This window comes from Triticum urartu, chromosome 2, assembly GCF_003073215.2.
Source record: "Triticum urartu cultivar G1812 chromosome 2, Tu2.1, whole genome shotgun sequence".
NCBI lineage: Eukaryota > Viridiplantae > Streptophyta > Magnoliopsida > Poales > Poaceae > Triticum > Triticum urartu.
The window spans coordinates 519,175,923-519,198,703 of NC_053023.1; the positions used below are offsets into that span (position 1 = coordinate 519,175,923).

Here is a 22,781-nt window from a genome sequence, read left to right on the forward strand (position 1 = left end):
TGGAGGGATTTTCTCTCAGGGATCAATAAGTTCGTGATTAGCCGGATGAAGAACCGGCGAGGAAGAATCGCGTAGGATAACCTGCCTACGAGGTTTTGGGTCAAAGAAATTAGGGTTCCGTGTGCGCCGCCACACAATCTGTCGATCCGCCAGTCCGAGTAAATACAATTTCCGCCGGTGCGGACCGGGAAGACCGAGCCGGACTCAAGATTCGCTTCAATGTTCCAAAGCTGCTACCCTGCTACTATCATTACACATTGTATATACCATCAAATCGGGTCAGTATTAAGTACTGATACTACTACGTACTAGTGGCTGACTTGGTACTTACGTGAAGGTGCTGGAAAGATTTTTTGGGTACACCAACCAAAGGAACAGAATTCTAGGAGGAAAAATCAAATCAACCAGGTGCTGACGTACTTCTAAAAAAACTGGAGGAGGTGGACGTGGATTTTGTCAATCGAAGCGTGGCTCCGCCTCGTCGCCCAGAGCCGGCTCCTCGCATCGGATCTCCGCCTCGCCGAGGAACAACTGGCCACCTCGCTTGATGGAACCGGTGCTTCGCGTCAGTCCGAGTCATCGCCGCGGTCTGCCTCTGGGACGCCTCCTGCCGCTGGCCGTCTCTCCAGCGGCTGCCCGTCTCCACTGCGGTTGCGCTCGACTACTCCGAGCTGCGGTCGCCTCCGCTTGTAAACCGGCCTCTGCCATCTTCACCTTCAGCCGTTTCCAAAGCGCTCCCGATGTAGAGTACTAGAGCAGGCCTGCCTCCGCCTCGCCGGGTCAACTCCATGGACGGCCGCGCCTCTTTTTTCCACCACCTCGACTACGGATTCGAGCGTTGCCTCCGTGACTGACCTCGTCTTCTCTCCCGAATCCGCCTTGGTGTCGCTCGCTGCACCTGATCCGAGTCGTCCAAGAGCTCTGCTTCTGACTTGGCTTCAAGCCGCCTCAGTGGCCGACTCTATCTCCGCGTTGCCAAGTCACCGCCGCGGGCTCGGCATGAACCTCCAAGATGCCTCCGCCTCGAGCCGTTCTGCTGGCCTCTGCTGTGAAACCGTTGTGGCTGGCTCCGACCGTCAACACCACCTGGCCAAGCCGCCGCGCCTCCAACCGCAACTCCGAGCTGCCGTCTCCACCTCAAACAGCCGTAAGGCCGCAGCTTTGCCCCGGTCTTGAGCTTCCGCTCCTGCAAGCTGCCTGGTGTCGCTCTGCCTCCGCCGCCGGGTCCGCCATCAAAGCCGTCGCTGCCGAGCCACCAGTGCATCGCTCCGAGCCGCTGTCACTAGCATGCCTTCGCCGCTGGGCCGCCAGCGCGTCGCTCCGCTGTCGGGTGTCGAGCCGCCCTTGCGCAGCCCCTGAACCGCCCCGCCGGAGCCCTTGCTGCAACCCGGCCGTCCTCGGCTCCTCTCGTACGACCTGCGCCCCGTGAACCGGATTTTACTTACTCCTGATGCGGGGAATCCTGCATATTTACATCCTCCGCGTCAAATCAAGTGATTGCCGAAGAGATGCAAACTTCATTTTCAACAGATACACAGAACATACTTGTTATGGATTTTCCAGACTCATCAACCCGTCGTGGTCCTCCATCGCATCACGACCGGTCCGCTGGTCTCCGCCCCTGCGGCTGGCATCAAGCGCCGCCTTCAAGCTGTTTATACCCGCCTTGCGCCGTCCTTGCTGGAGCGGCATCGAACCGCCGCTGATCTAATCCGCCGTGCCTACCGGCGCCCGCGCCTGTTGAGTTGCCACGCTTCAGCCCTCAACCCGCCGGTGCTTCTCCAATCCGCCGCCGGTGTACTTCGGAATCTGCAGCGTAGCCGGCGCACTCTCTCTGAGTCACTGAAGGAATCGGCCTCGCTTACCACCAACCCGGCTTCTGCCTTGAGCCGTTGCCCGTTGGAGCCTCGTTCCAGCCTCACCCAATGGCTAAGAGCCGCCGTGGCCCCTGCCGGAGCAGGCTTCGGGCCGCCCTTGCCCGTGGGCTGCAGCCTGCACCGGTGTCACTCCCGCAGCTGTGACCCGACTCGCTTTGAGCCGCCACGCCGATGCGGACTTGACCGGCTGCCACGCCCGTAACCCGCCGTAGGTGTGCCGCTGACGTCGAGCTGTTGTGCCTCGCCTCCGCTCAAAGTCCGAGCTTCCTCTAGACGCCACCGTCGACCCGCGGCCGTGAACCGGCAAGCCGACCGCGAGCCGCCTGCAGCGTGCTTGGCCTCGCCTCGCTTTGAGCTGCCCCCGCACGCGCTTCGCCTCTGTTAAGTGGCTCCACCTTCATGCGCAAAGATGCCGCTCCGGTCCGCCTTAAATTGCTACTTTGAGCTGCTGCGACAAACCGCCCTGGAAGGCTGCAGGCCCTGGTGATCTGCTCCTATACGCTCCCCTGTTGGTTAAAGAATAGACAGGGATACCAGCTGAAGAAAAGAGAAATGTAAAAGGGATGTGTTACTGATGTTACCGTGGCATAACTGTGAGCCGGCTACTACTCCCTCCATTCCGTTTTATAGTGCGTATAGTTTCCAGCGGCAATACCAATGAATGAGCTGGCACATGTACTTTGGTCTAATATACCCCTCCACTAACTCTGTCCAGCCCCATGTGCACATCACCTCAGCCACGTGTAATCCCGCCACGGAGAGAAATTGGAGGGAAAGTTCAGCGCATTCCCGCGTCCACGTCTGCGTGGCCAGCCCCACCCACGCCCGCTCAACCTTTTCAAATTTGAATCAGCTCTCTAGGACGGGACCAAGAGTGTACTAGTACACCATTTTTCTCTCTGCATCTCATTTCTCTCTAGTTCTTCACCCTGCAATGGCACAGTTAGATTTAAACAACCAGATCAACTGGGAAGATGTCCAAGAAGACTACGGCGGTCTTGCCGGAGAGCTAGACTACGATCTGGAGCTGATTGTCTCGGATGAAGGTACGTCCTCTCTCCCTGCCGAGGTTCATATTTTTGTTGGTGCTCTCGTCTTCTTGCTGATCATTTGCTCACCACCTTGGTTTGTTGATTTATTTTGCCAGAGGACGAACCTCACGAGCATGTGTATGCTGAAGCTGAGCCTGGCCCTGGACGCGGTCATGGCCGTGGACGCGGAGGCGCCGGCCGCAGAGACGCCAGCCGTGGACGCGTAGGCGCCGGCCGCGGAGGCGCCGGCCGTGGATGCGGAGGCGCCGGCCATGGAGATGCCGGCCGTGGACGCGGAGACGCCAGCCGTGGACGCGGTCATGACCAGAGCGGACGCGGACGAACGAGGTTGGGACTCACTGGAAGATCACCAACTGTTAGGTGGCAGGCTAGCCAACCTCCACTCGGTGACGCCGGCCTCGGCCAACCTTCCGTTCATGTCGATACTGGCATTGACTTGAATGTGGAGTCCGGCGGCGGCAGCGGCGGCGACGACGGCGGACATGGCATGCTTGGCATTGACTTGAATGTTGAACTTGATGTAGTCGACGCCGGAGTTGATGCTGAAAATTTTGAAGGAAACGACGAGGGACATCCAGCTCCAGCTGGTATGCATGCTTGTACTGGTTCATGCATACATGTGTGCTATGCATTGTGGATCATGCATGCTTGCACTGATCGCATACATGCGTACTGCTTCATGGATTCTGGATCATTCATGCATGTACTGGTTCATGCATGCATGTGTGCTGGTTCATGGATACTGGTTCATGCATGCTTATAGTGGTCATGTATACTGGATCATGCATGCTTGTACTGCTTCATGCATACATGTACTGGTTCCTGCATGATTGTTCATATAGTTAGCAATGTAATAAATGTATGATGCCACTTATTTGCAAATGAAGGCAAGAAAAAGAGAAGGCAGTACAAAGATGAAGAAAAGCAAAATCTATTTGCCATGATCTTGGAGAGGTCTTCTTTGGGTAAACTGAATCATGGAATTACTAAAGCTATTGCCGAAGAAACAAACATTCCTTTGCGAACTATACAACTGAGATGGCTGGAGGGAAAGAAGGCTGGTGGATTCCAGGGAGTCTTGAGCAAGAGGACCCAGAATTGTGGCCGCAAGAGGATTGCTTTCAATGAAGATGCTATAAAGGATATTGATCTAAGAAAAAGAACAAGTCTCCAAGATCTTGCTAATGAGTTGAACATGGCAAAGACTACCTTATTCAGGCGTTTGAAGGAGGGCAGACTCAGGCGGCATTCTAATGCCATCAAATCAACATTGACAGAAGAAAACAAGAGGGCTAGGGTTAAGTTTTGTTTGTCTATGTTTCAGCCACTAAGCATCCCACAACAGCCAACATTTGATGGAATGTACAATGTCATCCACATAGATGAGAAGTGGTTCTATCGCACTCGGAAAAATCAAAAATTCTATTTGGGTCTCAATGAGGAAGATCCGAAGCGTACCACACAAAACAAGAATTACATTGAAAAAGTGATGTTCCTTGCTGCGGTGGCGAGGCCTCGATATGATGATGATGGCAACATGACATTTGATGGCAAGATTGGCATATGGCCTTTTACATTCCTAGAGGAGGCTAAGAGGGATAGCAAGAACCGCGATGCGGGAACAATTGTTACTAAGGTGTTGCCGGCGGTGACAAGGAAAGTTAGCCAAGATTACATGGTGAACAAACTTCTGCCTGCCATTAAGGAGAAGTGGCCTGCTTCGGAACGCGGTTATCCTATAATCATACAACAGGACAACGCCAAAACTCATATTCCCGTCAATGATCCTATGTTTTGTGCAGCCGGAATGGCAGATGGATGGAACATTACGTTGATGTGCCAACCACCAAATTCTCCCGATCTGAACATATTGGACCTAGGTTTTTTTGCAGCCCTACAAGCTTTATTTCAGAAGTTGTTCCCAGGTTCACTAGATGACATTGTTGCCAAGGTGCTCCAAGCATATGGAGAGTACCCCCCTGAGAGGAGCAACCGCATCTTCCTCACTTTGCAGTCCTGTATGCGGGAGATACTCAAACTTAATGGCAGCCAACACTACAAGGTTCCACACATGAGAAAGATGGCTCTAGCAGGAGCTGGTCTTCTCCCTCCTAGGTTACCATGTGATCCAGCAATTGTAAATGCCGCGATTGAGTTCCTAAATGCCACCATCTAGACATGGTCATTGTCTATGCATGCAGCTGTTTGCAATCTGGACATAGTTTGGGTTCAATGGATCAATGTAGTCTGGACATATTTTGGCAAGAAATGATCAATGAATCTGGACATATTTTGGGTTCACTTGATCATACTAGCAATCTGGGCATATTTTGGGTTCAAATGATCAATGTAATCTGGACATATTAATCAATGTATTATGGACGTGTTTTTTGTTTAGTTGATCAATGATAATTACCATGCATGAAACTGAGCTAACCACCAAGCAAAAATGAGTAATTTGTTCTGGTCATGGTCCATGCAAGCAAGTGAATGAAATCTGATTATCAGCATTCATTTGACAATAAGAAAAATACACATCATAGGACAATTCGTGCTACTGAGGACACTATCTACATTCACTTGAGAAACTACACAACACCAACTTTTCAAACAAAATACTCATCACATCATATCACCATGTCCATGCATGCAACCAAATTTGAGGTGAACACACTCACATCAGATAACCAGGAATTAATAACCTGAGCATACTATCCCTTACCTCCATTGTTCGTTCATCGAGCGAGTCGCCTCCGTGAGCGGGCATGGAGTCAGGCACAAATAATACATCGGTCTCGGCATCCTCGGGCGGCACCTCTTCACCGTCGTCGGTCTCGGCGTCCTCGGGCGACACCTCTACGCCGTCGTCACTCTGGGCATCCTCAGGCACCACATCTACGCCGTCGCCGGTCTCAGCGTCCTCGGGCAACACCTCCTCACGGTCGTCACTCTCGGCATCCCCGGGCAGCAACTCTAAGTCATCGTTGGCCTCGGCGTCCATAGGTAACACGTCTCCGCCGTTGGTCTCGGCGCCCTCAGGCAGCAACTCTCCGACACCGTCTGTCTCGGCGTCCTTGGGCAGCAACTCTCCGACGCCGTCAGTCTCGGTGTCCTCGGGCAACACCTCTTTGCCGTCCTGGGTCTCAGCATCCTCGGGTGACACTTCTTTTCCGGCCAAGATGGGCAAGCTCGATGTACTAAGGACATGCACGCCATTACTTGGGCAACAACTGAGCTTGTTCCCGTACATGCATCCTGTTCCTGTACTTGGGCAGCCGCCAAGGACATGCACACCTTGTTGAATGAAACTGAGCGGCATGGGTGAGGCATCTTCTACACAGACGCCGACATCGGCATCCTGGGTCACAAGCGAACCTTGGTTGGTGTGGCTGACATCAAATCCGTTGGCGTACTCCAGCAGGTCCTCCTTACTGAGGGCATCCAGCCAGTCTCCAGCGCAGCCCTCGCCAGGGACCTCCTCCTCTTCTTCCCCCTCGGTGTCTTCGAATTCCCGCTGCCGCTTGCCAAATCGTTGAGCAACTCGTCCGTCCAGCTTGGGCGTCTTGCCTAGCAACAGCTCAATTTGCTGTATTGCCACCTTTGCCTCCTTCAACAGAGCCAGGACCTTCCTCCTCACCTCTCCCTCAACTCCTCCGCCCATGAAGACCGCCGCCTCCGCCACACCTCTCGGCCCAGATCTGTTGGACGGCTACTGATGTGAAGCGGAGAAGATCGATGAGAGAAGGAGAGGAAGCGTTGTGGGAGTTGGGGATCAGCAAGGGAGGTGGGGATTGATGGGGATCAGCGAGGAAGAAGGGAGATCGGTGGGGATCAGCGAGGTGGGGAGGGAGGTGGGGAAAGCAGCGAGAAGAAAGAGATAAGGGAGAGAGAGAGAGGCGAGCGATGCGGTGGGCTGGGTGGGGCGCTGGCTGTTCGATTAGGTGGGGGGGCATTTTCGTCCAAAATCGCTCGAGAAAGGAGATACGCACTACATTGTGGAATTTTTGTCAAAAACTTATACGCACTATAAAACGGAATGGAGGGAGTACTACTCCACGTGAGGATAAGGCTACATGTTCACGTTTCATCCGACGAAAATATCAGGATATTACTTTATCTAGATGTGGACTTGTCAACCCAACCAAAACAGTGGGGGTCGCACTTGCAGCCTTGAAACCGGACTTGCCTCTGTTACACGCCACCGGGCCCCTCTGCTGCTGTCATAAACCGCTGGCATGTTGCACTTGTTTTACCTCATTGCTAAACCGTCATTATGATGATTATGGTCTCAAACACCAGCAAAATAACTGGAGATACATGAGTGTTATATACGACTCATCAAGGATGAATCAGGTGATATCCATCTAGAGTTTATTTTCTTAGCATATGTTGTTTTTGTCAAGAAACAATTACTTGGTCTATAATATTTTCTGCAGGACCATTATTCCTTAAAAAAGGGGGTGTCGCGTAATGGGTGCACGCCAACATCACTTTTTCACTAGTGCTTGTCCGTGTCGTGATGCTCGATGGATACATACCTTCACCATGGTGATGATCAGCTCTGCGGTGGATAATTTATGGCCTAACATATCAGGTGAAATCCATCTAGTATATGTTTATATTATATTGCTTTCTTTAAAAAAGCAATTACTCTGGCTTGCAAAGTTATCTAATGCAGGACCCTAAACCATCGTATTGGTGCAAATTTAAAGGCCGTCAGAAAATTTCCGGCTTAAAAAGAAAAATTCCGGTTTAAAATCCAGTTCAAGGGAAAGCTCTCTCCCACAAAGCTTTGAAGCTCTCAATATCCGGTTTAAGGATTTTTGGTTAAAAAAAATCTCTCGCAAGTTCGAGTCCTCAGAAAATATTAAAGGGGCCAAAGAGAGTTTGTTGCACACCACAACTCAAACATAGGCACCCGGCGAGCACAGCTCAGAAATATATCACATGGGGGCTTCTGCTTGCAAAGCGGAGTCCTGTCCATTAATCCGGCTATCACACCACAACAAAGCTTGGGAGCTTCACACCCAAGGGGCCAAAGAGAGTCTTGTTGCTACGCACAACTCAAACATAGGCACCCATTGAGCACAACTCACAAAGTTACTTGGGGGCTCTTTGTGTAAAGTAACAAAGAGTTTGAAAGGACCCTTGTAATTGGGTATCGACCCACGGCTTGGAAGCCTGGTGTATTCACCTAAAACCTCGGGTTAACCTGCCTTCATCAAGTAAGCCACTCCTATCCAGGTAATCCTGACATGACCCCGTCGAACGTTTGACAAGTTACTCTTATACAGACCCTGAACTTGTCAAAGTTAAAACGACGATTGGTTAGTTGGAGGCCCATCTTAAAAGGCTTTGTCAAATGGTTTAACTCAGCGGCCTGGCAGCCCATGAAAAGCCTCGAATTTGGGCCTGGCAGCCCTTGAAAAGCCTCGACTACACGGTTTTATTTGCCTTTGTCAAGATTTTTCTCTTTTGATAAATTTTATGTTGAACCGGTGTCTATTGACCCGGCATGACTATCAGTCATCAAATTAACCCGGTGTTCGTTAACCCGGCTCGACTTTTAACTACAAGTTGTCAGTACATAATCACTTATAATCCGGTGTTTATTGACCCGACCTGGCTTTGGACTATAAGTCGCCAGTATATATTTCGATTGCGCCATTAGAATTATGCGCTTATAAATCATTGGGTATATTATTCAAATAGCCGACATGGCTGGATTTTAATTATGGTTATCAATAACCAGTATTATGATTAATGTTTCCAAAGTCGCTTTTGCGCAATGGCTATCATATTATCAATAGATATGATTTATTCTACAATTGAAGGAATAGTCCCGAGTTGCTGCAGGCTTACGACCCGGCACTTGGGGGCTACATATTTCAGTTGAAATTACATCAAATACACAAGTCTCATGTCGCTGCAAGCATGCACCATGACACTTGGGGGCTAATGCAAAGTCATTTTTTGCTCACCTCATTGAAGACCCGACTCATCACATCATAATGAGCCGGCCCTTGGAGGCTACCAATTGCTCTTGTCAACAATTCAAGGTACACAAATTTTCATTTATCATTGAAGGGTCCACTGCTCAGTTGGTAAAGCACAAGGCTCTTAACCTTGTGGACATGGATTCAAGCCCCATGATGGGGGTTACATCATATGATGTTATTATCATTGAAGTATATATCAAAGTCCCAGCTCAATATTATCTTACTGAGCCGGCCCTTGGGGGCTACACGTTGCTGTTAAAAGTTTACATGATTATATTTACAAAGTCCCTGCTCATTATTGAATAATGACCCGGCCCTTGGGGGCTACACTAGTTGAAGTTTTTATGAGCATAAGGCAATTTCAAGTCCCATGTTGCTGCAAGCATGACAACTCGTCACTTGGGGGCTACATATGTGGAATACTCAGTTCTGACTGCTGATTGAGATGAACAACCCAGATTTCTTCAAGCTTGTGATATTCATATTGAAGCAAGTCTTAAGCTGTTGCTATGCTACCTTCTTAAGACATGGGGGCTACAAGTGATAGGCATATAAGAGGTATATTTTCTAACTTGATGTTAACTACAATTATGACCCGGTGCCATTAATATTTGTAAACCGGAAATGATAAACCGTCAAGTTCAATTCTTAAACCGGCAAAGTTCTACATTCTTAAACCGGCAAGTTCTACATTCTTAAACCGGCTGAAGATCAAATGAGTATTTCAAAGGCCAATATTTTTGTTAAGCATTGGGAGATGAAGTCAAAGGAGTTATTCTTCACAATATTTCTCTGTGACAAACCAATATCAGCAAATTGATTATGAAGCTGGCCTATTAACCCGGATTTTCTACAAGGAAATGACAAGGATTTAAAGATGCTCAGGATCAGTTTAACATGGATAAATCCAAATTAAACTGGGGGCTAATGTCGGGGATATACCCCGCGGTATGACCCGGCTGGAGTTGTAAACCGGCCGGGACTTGGTAAACTGGCGGATGGTAAACCGGCGGAGAGTTAAGATAGAGAGTCAAGACAGATGGCTAAGACAATGTTAAACCGGCAGACAATGTTAAACCGGCAAACAATGTTAAACCGGCAGACAATGTTAAACCGACAGACAATGTTAAACTGGCAGACGTTAAGAAGCCCAAGAAAGGAAGTCAAAATAGTTTAAGTTAAAGTCCGAGTTGGACTCCACATGTAACCCGCCCCTTCAACATATATAAGGAGGGGCAGGGCTCCTCAAAGGGGGACAAGCAAGAAGAAACAATCTCTAGGGCTAGACACAACTAGAGGAGAGCCGGTTTACAGCGACTCCCTCGTGATGATAATGAGATCTAGCCTCAAACAACATGTAGGGTTGTTACCGGATGATGTTTCCCAGGGCCCGAAGCTATCTAAACCCTTGTCTTGTGTTGCGTCTCTCGATTCCGCTCAACCCCTCTCAAGCTACCACATAGATGCGTTGGCCTCGCGACTAAGTCCTCACACTAAGGACATTTGACGTGTTAATTCCACGACAACTCTGGTTGCAAATCGGTGGTATAATTGGGCACCTTACGAGGGCCTTTAAAATCCTTGGGCAGTCGTACATTACGCAAAGCGGGGGTAAGACACGACACCCCTAAAGAACTGAAGACCACGCCTGGCTCCACTGAAGCGGTAGGGCGAACCGGAGTAGGTTGACGAGCTACATGCAGAGCTGCTAACTCGGCTTCTCGGCGTGCACGACCATGATCCACCACATCCTGCGCATTAGCACCACCACCTGCCGGGTTATGCCCTCGCGGCGAGTTACGGTGACGTGCACTGCTCGACATGGCCGGTTCGTCCTCAACGTGCCTGCTATAGCTCCGACTTGGGCGGTGGGTGGAGTGAATCCTCTCACGACTATGCGAATAAGCCTGCTGCTGGTTTAAAGTTGTCCGAAGGAGCTCTCTGGCCCATCGTGTCTCAATCGCCACTGGTGATTCGCCGTCTGTTGAGGATATAACCACTGAGGGTAAACCGCCCAGGAGGGGCCGGTTCACCTTCAGTTATACTGAAGCCCAAGGAAACCCGGAAGATGGCACTTTACGGATGAAGCTTAGAGGCCCAGAGCCCACAGGCGGTTTAGGGCCCATGATAGTAAACCACCATGATTGTATAAACTTGCATTGTAAGATAAGAAAGAAGAGACCGAGGCAGACACTTGTATGAGCCAGCCTCGGGACTCTGTAGACCGGCCGGGATCCTCCTGAATATATAAAGGGGTGACCCGGCGGCGGTTCAGGGACAGAAAAAACAACAACTCGAAGCCAGACTAAGCGGATTCGCTCCCTGGTCTTCGAAACCCCAGCAATACCAATCACAACTAGACGTAGGCTTTTACCTTCATTGAAGGGGCCGAACTAGTATAAACTCTCGTGTCCCTTTGTCCGGTTTAACCCCTTCAAGATAACCCATAGTGATGGCTCCATGACTAAGTCCTTCCATGAGGACATCTGCTGTGACAATTCCACGACAGTTGGCGCCCACCGTGGGGCCATCGCACGATGGTTTCGAGTTCTTGAAGGGCAACTTCGATGGACGGAGGGGATACGCTATGGGTCGGATGACGAAGAGTCGCCGTGGCAAGCTCTACATCGACAACGCAGGATGGGGTCCCGAGGCTAATTCAATCGAATATGGGTACCGGGTCCCCTTTGGTGGGATTCACGTCTTCATCGGCAAGATCGGCGAACCAGCCCCCGAGCCGGACACCTGCACCGACATCATCGTGACGGCTCGGCATGCAAGTTCTTCACTTCAGCCTGAGGCCAGGCATGTTTTCGTGGGTGTCGTCCACGGTTCGGGTTATGAGGAGGAACCGATCTCCGATGGAGAAACCGTAGTCCGAAGTGATGACGAGTCTTCCGGAGAAACCGAATCGCTTTACCAGTTGTACGACGGCCGGATTGAGAAAGGATCTGAGGGAAACAGTATTCCGGATTCCCCCGGTCTGCCAAACTGGGCCGCTGTCTCCATGGCCGGCACACGACCGGCGCCTCATTCATCTACCGCTGCAGCGGTACTCTCCGGTTCAACGACGGCCATGCCAGTAGGTGCAGGAAGCTCGGCGCCGCCTCCGGCCCAAGTCTTGTCTGATTTGTTCGATGCTCTAGCGGCACTGATGTCCGCGGAGGTAGACGCAGCAGCCAGGGATCAGCACGATGCGGAGATTCTAAAAGTGAAAGATCAGATAGCCCAGGCTAAAGCGGACCTGGCAGCAGAGAACGCCAGGATGGCCACAGAGCGGGCCGAGTTGGAAGCACAGGCTTACCGGATTATACTAGATCAGAATGCTTCAGAAGAGGTCATGAGAAGAAGGTACCGATCACGTCTCCCGTTGGTTTATGAGCTGCAAAATCTTTTCAACACGCCAGGTGCAGGAGCTGGTAACCAACCCGCGCCAAACCGGGCGGGGGCACCAGAAGCAGGAGCGCCGGTTCAGCCACGCGCAACAAACCTGCCTCGCCAGAACAACGTTGTATTATCAATGCCGCCTGGGCATTATTCCAACCCGTTGTATAATATTGTGGCCGCCGCTTCACGCCTGGCGGCTCTCCCAACCGACGGCGAAACACCAGTTGCGGTGGAAGCGCGTCGGGCCAGGGATCTCCTTTAGACAACACTGAATCAACAGCAAGCGTATTCACACAGCCGTGAGAGGATTCATTCCACTCCCTGTCCAAGCCGGAGTTATAGCAGACACGTGGAGGACGAACCGGCCGTATCCAGTAGCGCACGCCACCGAAATTCGCCGCGGGAGAACAACCCGGCCGGGGGAGGTGCTAATGCGCAAGATGTTGTGGACCACGACCGTGCACGACGGGGGGCCGAGTTGACAGCTCGACACGAAGCACGACATCATACTCCGGTTCACCCCACTGCCTCCATGGAGCCAGGGGTAATGTTCAGTTCCCTAGGAGTACCATGTTTAACTCCCGCACAGCGTAATGTGCGATTGCCCAAGGATTTCAAGGGACCTCGTAAGGTACCAAATGCACCGCCGAGTTGCAGCCAGAGGCGTGGGTGGAGAGCTATGAGATGGCAATGGAGATGTTAGATGTGGATGAGGCGGTTTGTGCTAAATATTTCACCATGATGCTGGAAGGAACAGCTCGCACCTGGTTGAAGAGCTTGCCAACCAACTCTATCGACTCATGGGCCGAATTAAAGCGCCGGTTTATCCAGAACTTCAAGGATACGTGCAAGCAGCCGATGTCAATTGTGGATCTGGCCGCTTGTGTCCAAGAGGAAGGGGAGTCCACGACCCATTGGGTTAAACGAGTCTCAACGATTTTGCATTCGTCATATCATATTAATGCAGATACCGCGGTATTAACGTTGGAGGGCAATTGCCGTTTTAAGCCATTGAAACAGAAGTTGGGAAGGCTCAAACGTCATTGCAATGACATGTCAACACTCATGGCCGCTTTAGTTAAGTATGCCGATTCAGATAATACCAAGGATCCGGATTCAGAGGAGGACAAACCGGAGAAGGGAAAGAAGAACGACGGTGCAAAAGGGCAGCACCACAACCAAGGGGGCCATGGGAATAACAGTAAGCGTAAAGCAGATAATTCAGATTTGGTGGCTAACACAAATATGCAGCGTCGCAAAGGTAAACCGCCCCAGCGCGGCATGAATCTGGAGCGTTTGTTAAACCAGCCCTACCCGAAGCATGGAACCAAGGAGGCCCCTGCCACACATCTTTGGAAAGATTGTCACATAATGAGGGAGTTCAAAAATTCTGATTTATACCGGTATGATCAGGATCCACCCGGCGGTTCAGGCCCAGATTTCCATGGGGGCAGCGGTTCAAGCTCTGGATTTCAGAACAACCAGGGCCATCAGAACAACCATGGTAATAACCAGCAGAATAACCAAGGGAATCAGCAGCAGTCAGGTCACCCCAAGCAGTTGAACAGCGGACAATATCATGTGTTCACTACCAGCTTGTGCAAGCAGGATCAGAAACTTCACAAGAGGGCAGTCAATACTGTTGAACCGGCTATACCACATTATCTACGATGGTCGGAGCAGCCTATTGTGTGGAGCAGGGAGGATCACCCGCCCCGGGTTGACAATCCGGGACAACTAGCCTTGGTGGTAGCGCCTCAGGTGGGAGGCTATAAGTTTACCAAGGTTCTGATGGATGGAGGGAGCAGTATCAACATCCTGTACTATGAGACTTTCCGTCGCATGGGTTTGACGGATAAGAATCTTAAACTGTCAAACACTATCTTTGATGGTGTGGTACCAGGTAAGTCGGCCTACCCTGTGGGAAAGATTGCTTTGGAAGTTGTGTTTGGAGATGAGTTTGATTCCAGGTCTGAGACTTTGACCTTTGAAGTGGTGAAAATCCAGAGTCCATACCACGCGCTATATGGACGGTCGGCTTACGTGAAATTCATGGCGAGGCCCTGTTATGTCTATCTACAGCTCAAGATGCCAGGTCATAAGGGGACAATCACAGTACATGGGAGTCGAAAGATTGCCTTGGATTGCGAGGAAGGTGAAGCGGCCTATGCTGAATCGGTTTGTGCAACAGAGGAGCTGAAATTCTATAAAGACAATGTTGATCCAGCGGACATGACCCCCCTGAAGAAGCCTACGACGGAGCATGACCCAGCCCTCACGTTCAAACCGGCTAATGAGACTAAACTCGTTGACTTCGTCCCTGGTGATTCATCCAAGCAGTTTAGTATCAGTACAAATCTGGATCCGAAATAGGAAAGCGCGCTCATCGAGTTCATCCGTGAGAACCGGGACATCTTCGCATGGAAACCTTCTGACATGCCAGGTGTACCGAGGGAACTCGCTGAGCACACCCTAAATATTGATCCTAAGTTTAAGCCGGTCAAGCAGTACCTTCGCCGCTTTAACGAAGAAAGACGCAAGGCCATCGGCGAAGAGGTAGCCCGGCTACTGGCGGCTGGGTTTATTGTCGAAGTGTTTCATCCCGAATGGTTGGCTAATCCGGTGCTTGTTCTTAAGAAAAATGGCACTTGGCGTATGTGTGTAGACTACACTGATTTGAATAAAGCTTGCCCGGCAGATCCTTTCGCTCTCCCGCGTATTGATCAGATCATTGATGCAACGGCGGGTTGTGAGCGCCTGAGTTTCCTGGATGCTTATTCAGGTTATCATCAGATTAAGATGGCAGTTAAGGACCAGGAGAAGACAGCCTTCATCACTCCCTTTGGAGCCTTCTGCTATGTTTCTATGCCCTTTGGGCTCAAGAGTGCCCAAGCAACCTACCAGCGTTGTGTGCAAAATTGTCTTCACAAGCAGATCGGGCGTAATGTTCATGCCTATGTGGATGACACTGTGGTGAAATCCAGAAAGCAGGAAACCCTGATAAATGATCTCAAAGTGACGTTTGACAATCTTCGGGTTTACAAAATGATGCTCAACCCGGACAAATGTGTTTTTGGTGTTCCAGCAGGCAAACTCTTGGGTTTTCTTGTGTCTAACAGAGGTATTGAGGCAAATCCGGAAAAGATCAAAGCAATCACATCCTTGGCTAAACCGGCATGTATCAATGACGTTCAGCGTCTGGCGGACCGGATTGCAGCCCTCAGCCGATTTATCAGCCGTTTGGGAGAGAAGGCGATTCCCCTGTATCAGATGTTGAAGAAAACAGATAAATTCGTCTGGAGTGACGCCGCTGACACGGCATTCAAAGAGTTGAAGCGGCAGCTAGCTGAACCGCCAGTCCTTGCTGCTCCAATTGATAATGAACCTCTACTGTTGTACATGGCTGCCAATGCCCGAGCGGTTAGTGTGGCGATTGTGGTTGAGCATAAGGAGTCTGGGAAAGAATATCCGGTTCAACGACCAGTTTATTATATCAGTGAAGTACTGATCGAATCAAAGCAAAGATATCCGCATTGGAAGAAGCTAGTGTATGGAGTTTTCATGGCAAGTAGGAAACTCAAGCAATATTTTCAAGGCCATCCTATTACAGTGGTTAGTTCTGCTCCCTTGGGTGATATAATCCAGAATAGAGAGGCAACTAGCCGGGTTGCGAAGTGGCGATCGAGCTCAGTCCCCATAGTTTGAAGTATACACCCTGAACAGCCATCAAATCTCAGGCGCTTGTGGACTTCATCAATGATTGGACCGAGTTACAGGCACCAGAAGACAAACCGGATAATACATACTGGACCATTCACTTTGATGGATCCAGGCAGCTGGAAGGCTCGGGGGCTGGAGTTGTCCTCACTTCCCCTCGAGGAGATAAGATTTGTTATGTTCTCCACTTAATGTTTCCTTGTACTAACAATGCAGCGGAGTACGAGGCCTTGCTCCACGGTCTTCGTGTAGCTAAGGAAATGAACTTAAGCCAGGTTCGATGCTTTGGAGATTCTGATCTGGTGGCTCAGCAAGTTTTTGGTACTTGGGATTCTAAAGACCCGCTCATGGCGGCTTATAGGCGTGAGGTGGATATTGTAGCAGGTCACTTTAAGGGTTATCAGGTGGAGTACATCGACCGGCGCAAGAATGAAGCAGCAGATGCTCTAAGCCGACTGGGATCTCAGCGTAAACCGGTACCACCTAATACCTTTCTAGATATCTTGCATAACCCGTCTGTCAAGTTGCCTACAGAGGAGGATTTAGCTGTTCCTGATCCGGAGGCCCAGTTGGTAACCGTTTTACATGCCACTCCGGATTGGACGGTTCCATATTTGGCGTATCTGAACCGGGGCGAATTACCAGAAGACGAACTTTTTGCCAGGCAGATAGTCCGGCGGTCCAAGTCTATGGTTGTTCACAATGGCGAGTTGCACCGTTCTAGTGTTTCAGGCGTATTCCAATGTTGTGTTTCTCCTGAAGAAGGACAAGAGATTCTACGGGAAATCCATGAAGGGGATTGCGGTCACCATGCCAGCTCAAAGTCCTTGGTTGCTAAGGCTTTCCGACACGGGTTCTACTGGTTGACAGCTCATTCTGATGTGGAAGACTTGGTAAAGCGGTGTGACGCTTGTCAGAAATTTTCACGTCATGCTCATGTTCCTGCTCAGGAGTTACGCATGATCCCCATCACTTGGCCGTTTGCTACTTGGGGGCTTGATATGGTTGGACCCTTTAAGCATTCTAAGGACAAGAAGACCCACCTGTTGGTGGCGGTTGACAAGTTCACCAAATGGGTTGAAGCGGAGCCCGTCAGTAAATGTGATGCAGCCACGGCGGTTCAATTTCTCAAAAAGATCATTTTCCGTTTCGGTTTCCCACATAGCATCATCACAGATAATGGTACGAACCTTTCTAAAGGTGAGATGGAGGAGTTCTGCCAACGAGAGCACATCCGGCTTGATGTAGCGTCCGTGGCTCACCCCCAGTCCAATGGTCAAGCTGAGAGGGCGAATCAAGAAATCCTGAAGGGTATCAAGCCTCGGCTCATGGTCCCTTTGAAGCGGACACCGGGTTGTTGGGTGGAGGAATTACCATCTGTGTTATGGAGCATAAATACCACCCCAAACCGATCTACGGGATATACACCCTTTTTCCTGGTTTATGGGGCTGAGGCTGTCCTCCCAAGTGATATTCATCACGACTTGCCCCGGGTCGCGAATTATGTTGAAGTGGATAACGAGCAAGCACGCCAAGAGGCACTGGACCTGTTAGATGAGAAGCGAGACATGGCTTTGGCTCAGTCGGCGGTTTATCAGCAAGACCTGCGGCGTTACCACAGCCGCCGGGTTAAGACAAGAACCTTTCAAGAAGGCGATTTGGTACTTCGGCTCATTCAAGACCAGACTGATATGCATAAGTTATCCCCACCTTGGGAAGGGCCTTTTGTGGTCAGCAAAAATCCGCACAACGGATCATACTACCTCATTGACGTTCGAGAAGACTCACGTAGCTCTGAGGAGGAGACCCGGCGGCCATGGAACATAGCTCTCCTACGGCCTTATTACACTTGAAGCCACATGCTTTTCATATGTACATATTTCAACAATGTATATATTATGATTAATATAATAAACCGACATCCTTGCTATCAAGCAGGGCCTCCGCCGTTTTCTTATTCTTCAAATATCTGTTAACATGGGGGCTTCCTATTCAAACATAGGTGTATTCACCAAAGATAACATAGCGTTACTACCCTCCTGATGCAGCTATCACGCCACAACAAAGCTTGGGAGCTTCACACCCAAGGGGCCAAAGAGAGTCTTGTTGCTACGCACAACTCAAACATAGGCACCCATTGAGCACAGCTCACAAAGTTACTTGGGGGCTCCTTGCGTCAAATACCAAAGAGTTTGAAAGGACCCTTGTAGCTGGGTATCGACCCACGGCTTGGAAGCCTGGTGTATTCACCAAAAACCCCGGGTTAACCTGCCTTCATCAAGTAAGCCACTCCTATCCAGGTAATCCTGGCATGACCCGTCGAACGTTTGACAGTTACTCTCATTGAGACCCTGAACTTGTCAAAGTTAAAACAATGATTGGTTAGTTGGAGGGCCATCTTAAAAGGCTTTGCCAAAATGGTTTAACTCAGTGGCCTGGCAGCCCATGAAAAGCCTCGATTTGGGCCTGGCAGCCCTCGAAAAGCCTCAACTACAGTTTTTTGTTTGCTTTTTTCTGCCAATTTTTTGTTTTTCGTGAGGTCTACGTTAAACCGGAGTTTCTTAACCCGGCATGGCTTATGGATCTTCTATTAAAGTATACAATTAAAGGTAATCCGGCATCCCTCAAAACTGGTCTGGCTTTGACACTTTGTCTCCAGCAATCGGCCGGTGTTCATCACAACCCGGTTTTATATCATATATGCCAACATGGCATGGTGGAAGTTGGGTTTTCACCTTTTCTTCAAATCACAATTGGTAAACCAATAGCAATGTTTTATATCAGAGGTATGATTTATTATTGCTGCAACCATAGTTGCTTACCAAGTTGTGTTGGGTATTTTGACCCGTCCGGTGGTAAACCGCCTGGACAGATTTTCCTTATGCCGGCACAGGGATTGCATAATATTGTAAAAATACATAAGCCAGTACTGAAATTCTCATGATAAATCAATGCAAAGTGTATTCCGCTGCATGAGGGAAACGGATCAAAGTATTTCCACTAGCTTATTACAAGGCGCTTGAAGGCCCAAAATATGGTATTTCCAGTAGAACAAGGTTTCTGGAGCATCACTCTAATTGCCGGATCAAGTCTCATTACCATGTTGATGCGAAGTTGATGGGTCATCTAGCGTCGGTTCAGCCTCTTCTTCCCCACCTAGCGGGTTAAGGCCTGAAAGATAGCTTCTTCACTGATAAGTTCTGACGGATCAATATCAGGGGCATAAGTGTGCTTACGGATTCCTGGAATAAGATTTTGCGCCTCCGGAATGACAGGGTTAGCCCGTTTGTTGTTGGCATCATAATAAGACCGGTGAACCGTCAAGTTAGCATCTTCTGCCAGCTGACTCGCCAGAGGACGCATTTCCCTTGTCACTCTTTTAAGGGCTGCATCATCAAAATCTGCCATGTTTTCTTGTGTGCTTGGAAAGCCTTTGGCAAGGTCAACCGGATCCAAGTCAGCTATCCATGCTTTGGCTCGGGTAAGTGCCAACAAAGCGCCGGCCCTGGCAGCAGATCGCTTCACCTCTTCTAGTTGTGCCGGTACCATGGATAGCCTTGTCAGAGTATCCTTGATCAGTGTTGGGGCCGGATTGTCATAGGAGGCTCCACAGATAACCCGTTGAGCATCAGTGTAAAGTTGTTCCAGAAGAGTATATGTTGCTTTCAGCTTCATCCGTCCATCTAAGCCCAGATGAGTAATGCGGCTCCCTGCAACGGTTTCAGAATTTCATATTTCAACCGGCACCTTACAACATGGGTATTTCAAATACTTTGCTAGGAGTACTTACCAAATACTGCGGAGGTCATGGTGTTCACTTGGCACTTTAACCCAGAAAGCTCTTCTGCCACCGGTTTAAGTGCAGATTCGGCGTCTTCAGGCCGTTTCAGCAATGTCCCCTTTTCAGTGTCCCAGTTGGCACGTTCCGTCTTGAATTCTTCTTTCAGTCGTTCTATGGAAGTTAAAGCGGCTCGAAGTTCATCTTTGGCTTTGGAAGATTCTTCTTGCTGAGATTTGATAATTTCTTGAAGATCAGCAATCTGCATCCGTTGATGGTTCATGTCAGCCTGCCAAAATCAAGAGGAGCATTTCAATATTTTATCAAAAGTCCCAAGCATACAACTGGTTCAATCCTGGCACTTGGGGGCTAATGCGGATTAATTCTTTCTTACTGCTTATTCAAAGTCCCAAGGATTCATACAAGTTTCAATCCTGGCACTTGGGGGCTAATGCGGATTAATTCTTTCTTACTGCTTATTCAAAGTCCCAAGGATTCATACAAGTTTCAATCCTGGCACTTGGGGGCTAATGTGTGTTTGTTCAAAAAACTTAAAAGTCAACAATGTGCAGCTTGGAAATTCAAAGTCCCGGTTTGTTTTTACAAATTAAACCGACCCTTGGGGGCTACAGGATACAAGGCAGTGAAAATACAAAGATAAGGAGGAAAATGTCTACCTCATAACGTTCCTTCATCAGATTTACCAAGTCAGCCTCATTATCTCGACTTGTATAAAGCCGGTTCAAGAAACCGGAATGAAGATCATGGGCAGAAAGATTAGCATATTTTGACATATCAGTTTCCATCTTCCTCTTGCCCATTGAAATAAACTCATCCTTAGTGGTATGTTTTGCCAAGACAACTGGATCACCCGGAGCGGTATAAGCAGTGCCAGTAACAATAACGTCATCGTCTTTGGCTGGGCTTGGCGGATTAGCACTTGAATTCAGTGGATCAGCAGCCGGACTTGCAGGCATAGCATGTGGACTTGAGGTATCCTCATGTATGGCCGGATCAGCTTCCGGCGGATTAGCATTGATAGTTGGCTCTGGCAGGGTAAAATCATCCATGAGATTATCGAGATTTTTATCAAGATCCTCAGGAGCTTTCTCCGGCTCAACTTCACAGGTAGGGGCGCTGGTCTTGGCCTTCTTACTCAAACGAGCTTGAGCACTAATATTAAAACAAAGATTAGCATGGTCAACTGAGTTATGAAAGAGAAGGGAAGACTACACACTTACCCAGGGACAGTTTTCAGTGGAGGCAGCTGAGTGGTTGATGAACCACCAGACGAATTAGAAGATGCTTGATAATTTGAATCAGATGAATTGAGAGGGCATCGGAAGAAACCTTTCAAAAGATAACGTTTTTCAGAAGAACAAGCAACCTCTGGACGACGTTTCCGGTTTGGGGTATGAGGTAAACCGGAAGAAGTGACCTGTTGACCACTATGCTGGGTTGTGCGACGCCCTTCGGTTTGCTGTGTCTTCAAAGAAATTTTTTGATCCAAATGAGCAACAGGGTGAGAGCATTTCACTTTTCGAACTGCACGGCGAAATTGTTGAACCGACACAAGTTACGAGTCAGAAGAAAAACAAATTACCTCAACATGATCTGCATGGCTGGCCTCCGCATCATCCTGGAAATAATCATTGTCAGTAAAAATATATGGATAGAAGTCAAGGGAATCAAACTTTACCTCTTCAGCCGAGTCATCGACATCTTCTGGTGGTTCTGAAGACTCAGCAGTTTTCTTTTTGGCAGCTTTCTTGATGACCTTGGTCTTACTACGAGGAGCCTTAGCTACTTTGTCTTGAGTTTTCTTTTTCCAAAAAGAGCTACTGGCCTATGGGATTGCACAAAGGTATTATTATAGCAGTGTCAAAGCGGAGAAGGATAAGGAAAAGTACAAGGTTAAAATATTTACCCCTGGCAGTTTGTTGGAGGCGTAAAAAGGACGCAGACCAATTTGAGTACATACGGCAAGCGGTTCGTCGAGTATTTTCTTTACACTTTCACTGACTTCATCGTCCGTCAGTTCTATTGAATTAAACTGTTGAGGATCATTGGTGTTGCCAGTGTATTCGAACATCAATCTGGGCCGGCGGCTTAAAGGAAGAATGCACCATGAAATCCAGCAACGGACGAGATCAACACCAGTTAAACCGTTGGCAAGAAGAGCCCGAAGTTTGGCGAGTTGAGGTGCATAGGCTTGTCAATCTTTGGCAGGCAATCTCTGAGGTAAAGGGCGATTATTGCTGAGCTGGTGCGGACGGTAGCCCCAAGGGATTCTCTTCAGCAGGGGCGGTATTCTGACAATAGAACCAGGTTTGGTTCCAGTCTTTTGGATGGCTGTGAAGTTTGGCATGAGGAAAACCAACTTCTTTCCTCTTTTGGATTGACACACCGCCAAGTTCAGTATTAGGTCCATCAGAAAATTCCGTCCGGCGGTTTAAGTGAAAGAGATCTAGAAAGAGGTCAACAGTTGGTTCTTCTTGCAGATAAACCTCGTAGAATACTTGGAATTGCATATGTTGGACACAGAATTTGGTCCAATATCTTGAGGATGAAGTTGGAGCCTGGCAAGAACATCCCGGAAATTTTTTGATCCGGGAGGACTGAAACCTCGAGCTAAATGTTGCAAGAATACAATCACTTCTCCATCTTGAGGTTCAGGGGGGCTCTCAGGGCCAGGAACTCGCCAACGGAGGACATTTTTTGAAGCCAAAGCGCCGGTGCTGATATATTCATTGATTTGCGTTTCTGTGATCCGAGACGGAACCCAGTTGCAAGCAGCAAATTGTTTCGTCATCTTACAAAGTCTGTAAAAGGAAAATGGACGGTTTACGATTGGCGGTTCATATGTGCTTGTCAAAATGTTAAACCGGCAATTCAAGGTATACGTATGAAGTGAACCGGGCATGGCTGTTCAAAGTCTAGATGGCGGTTTAAGAGAGGGCTAATGGCATAC

At 49.2% G+C, this 22,781-nt stretch overlaps 1 long non-coding RNA gene across 1 annotated transcript; it reads right to left on the reverse strand.

Annotated features, from left to right (window-relative positions):
* Window positions 1–201: 201 nt before the first annotated feature.
* On the reverse strand, window positions 202–2,654 carry LOC125541750. The gene is made up of 2 exons (XR_007297640.1): window positions 1,546–2,654; window positions 202–1,462 (listed from the first exon to the last, which is right to left on the reverse strand). It is a non-coding gene; the product is annotated as an uncharacterized LOC125541750 (long non-coding RNA).
* Window positions 2,655–22,781: the final 20,127 nt, after the last annotated feature.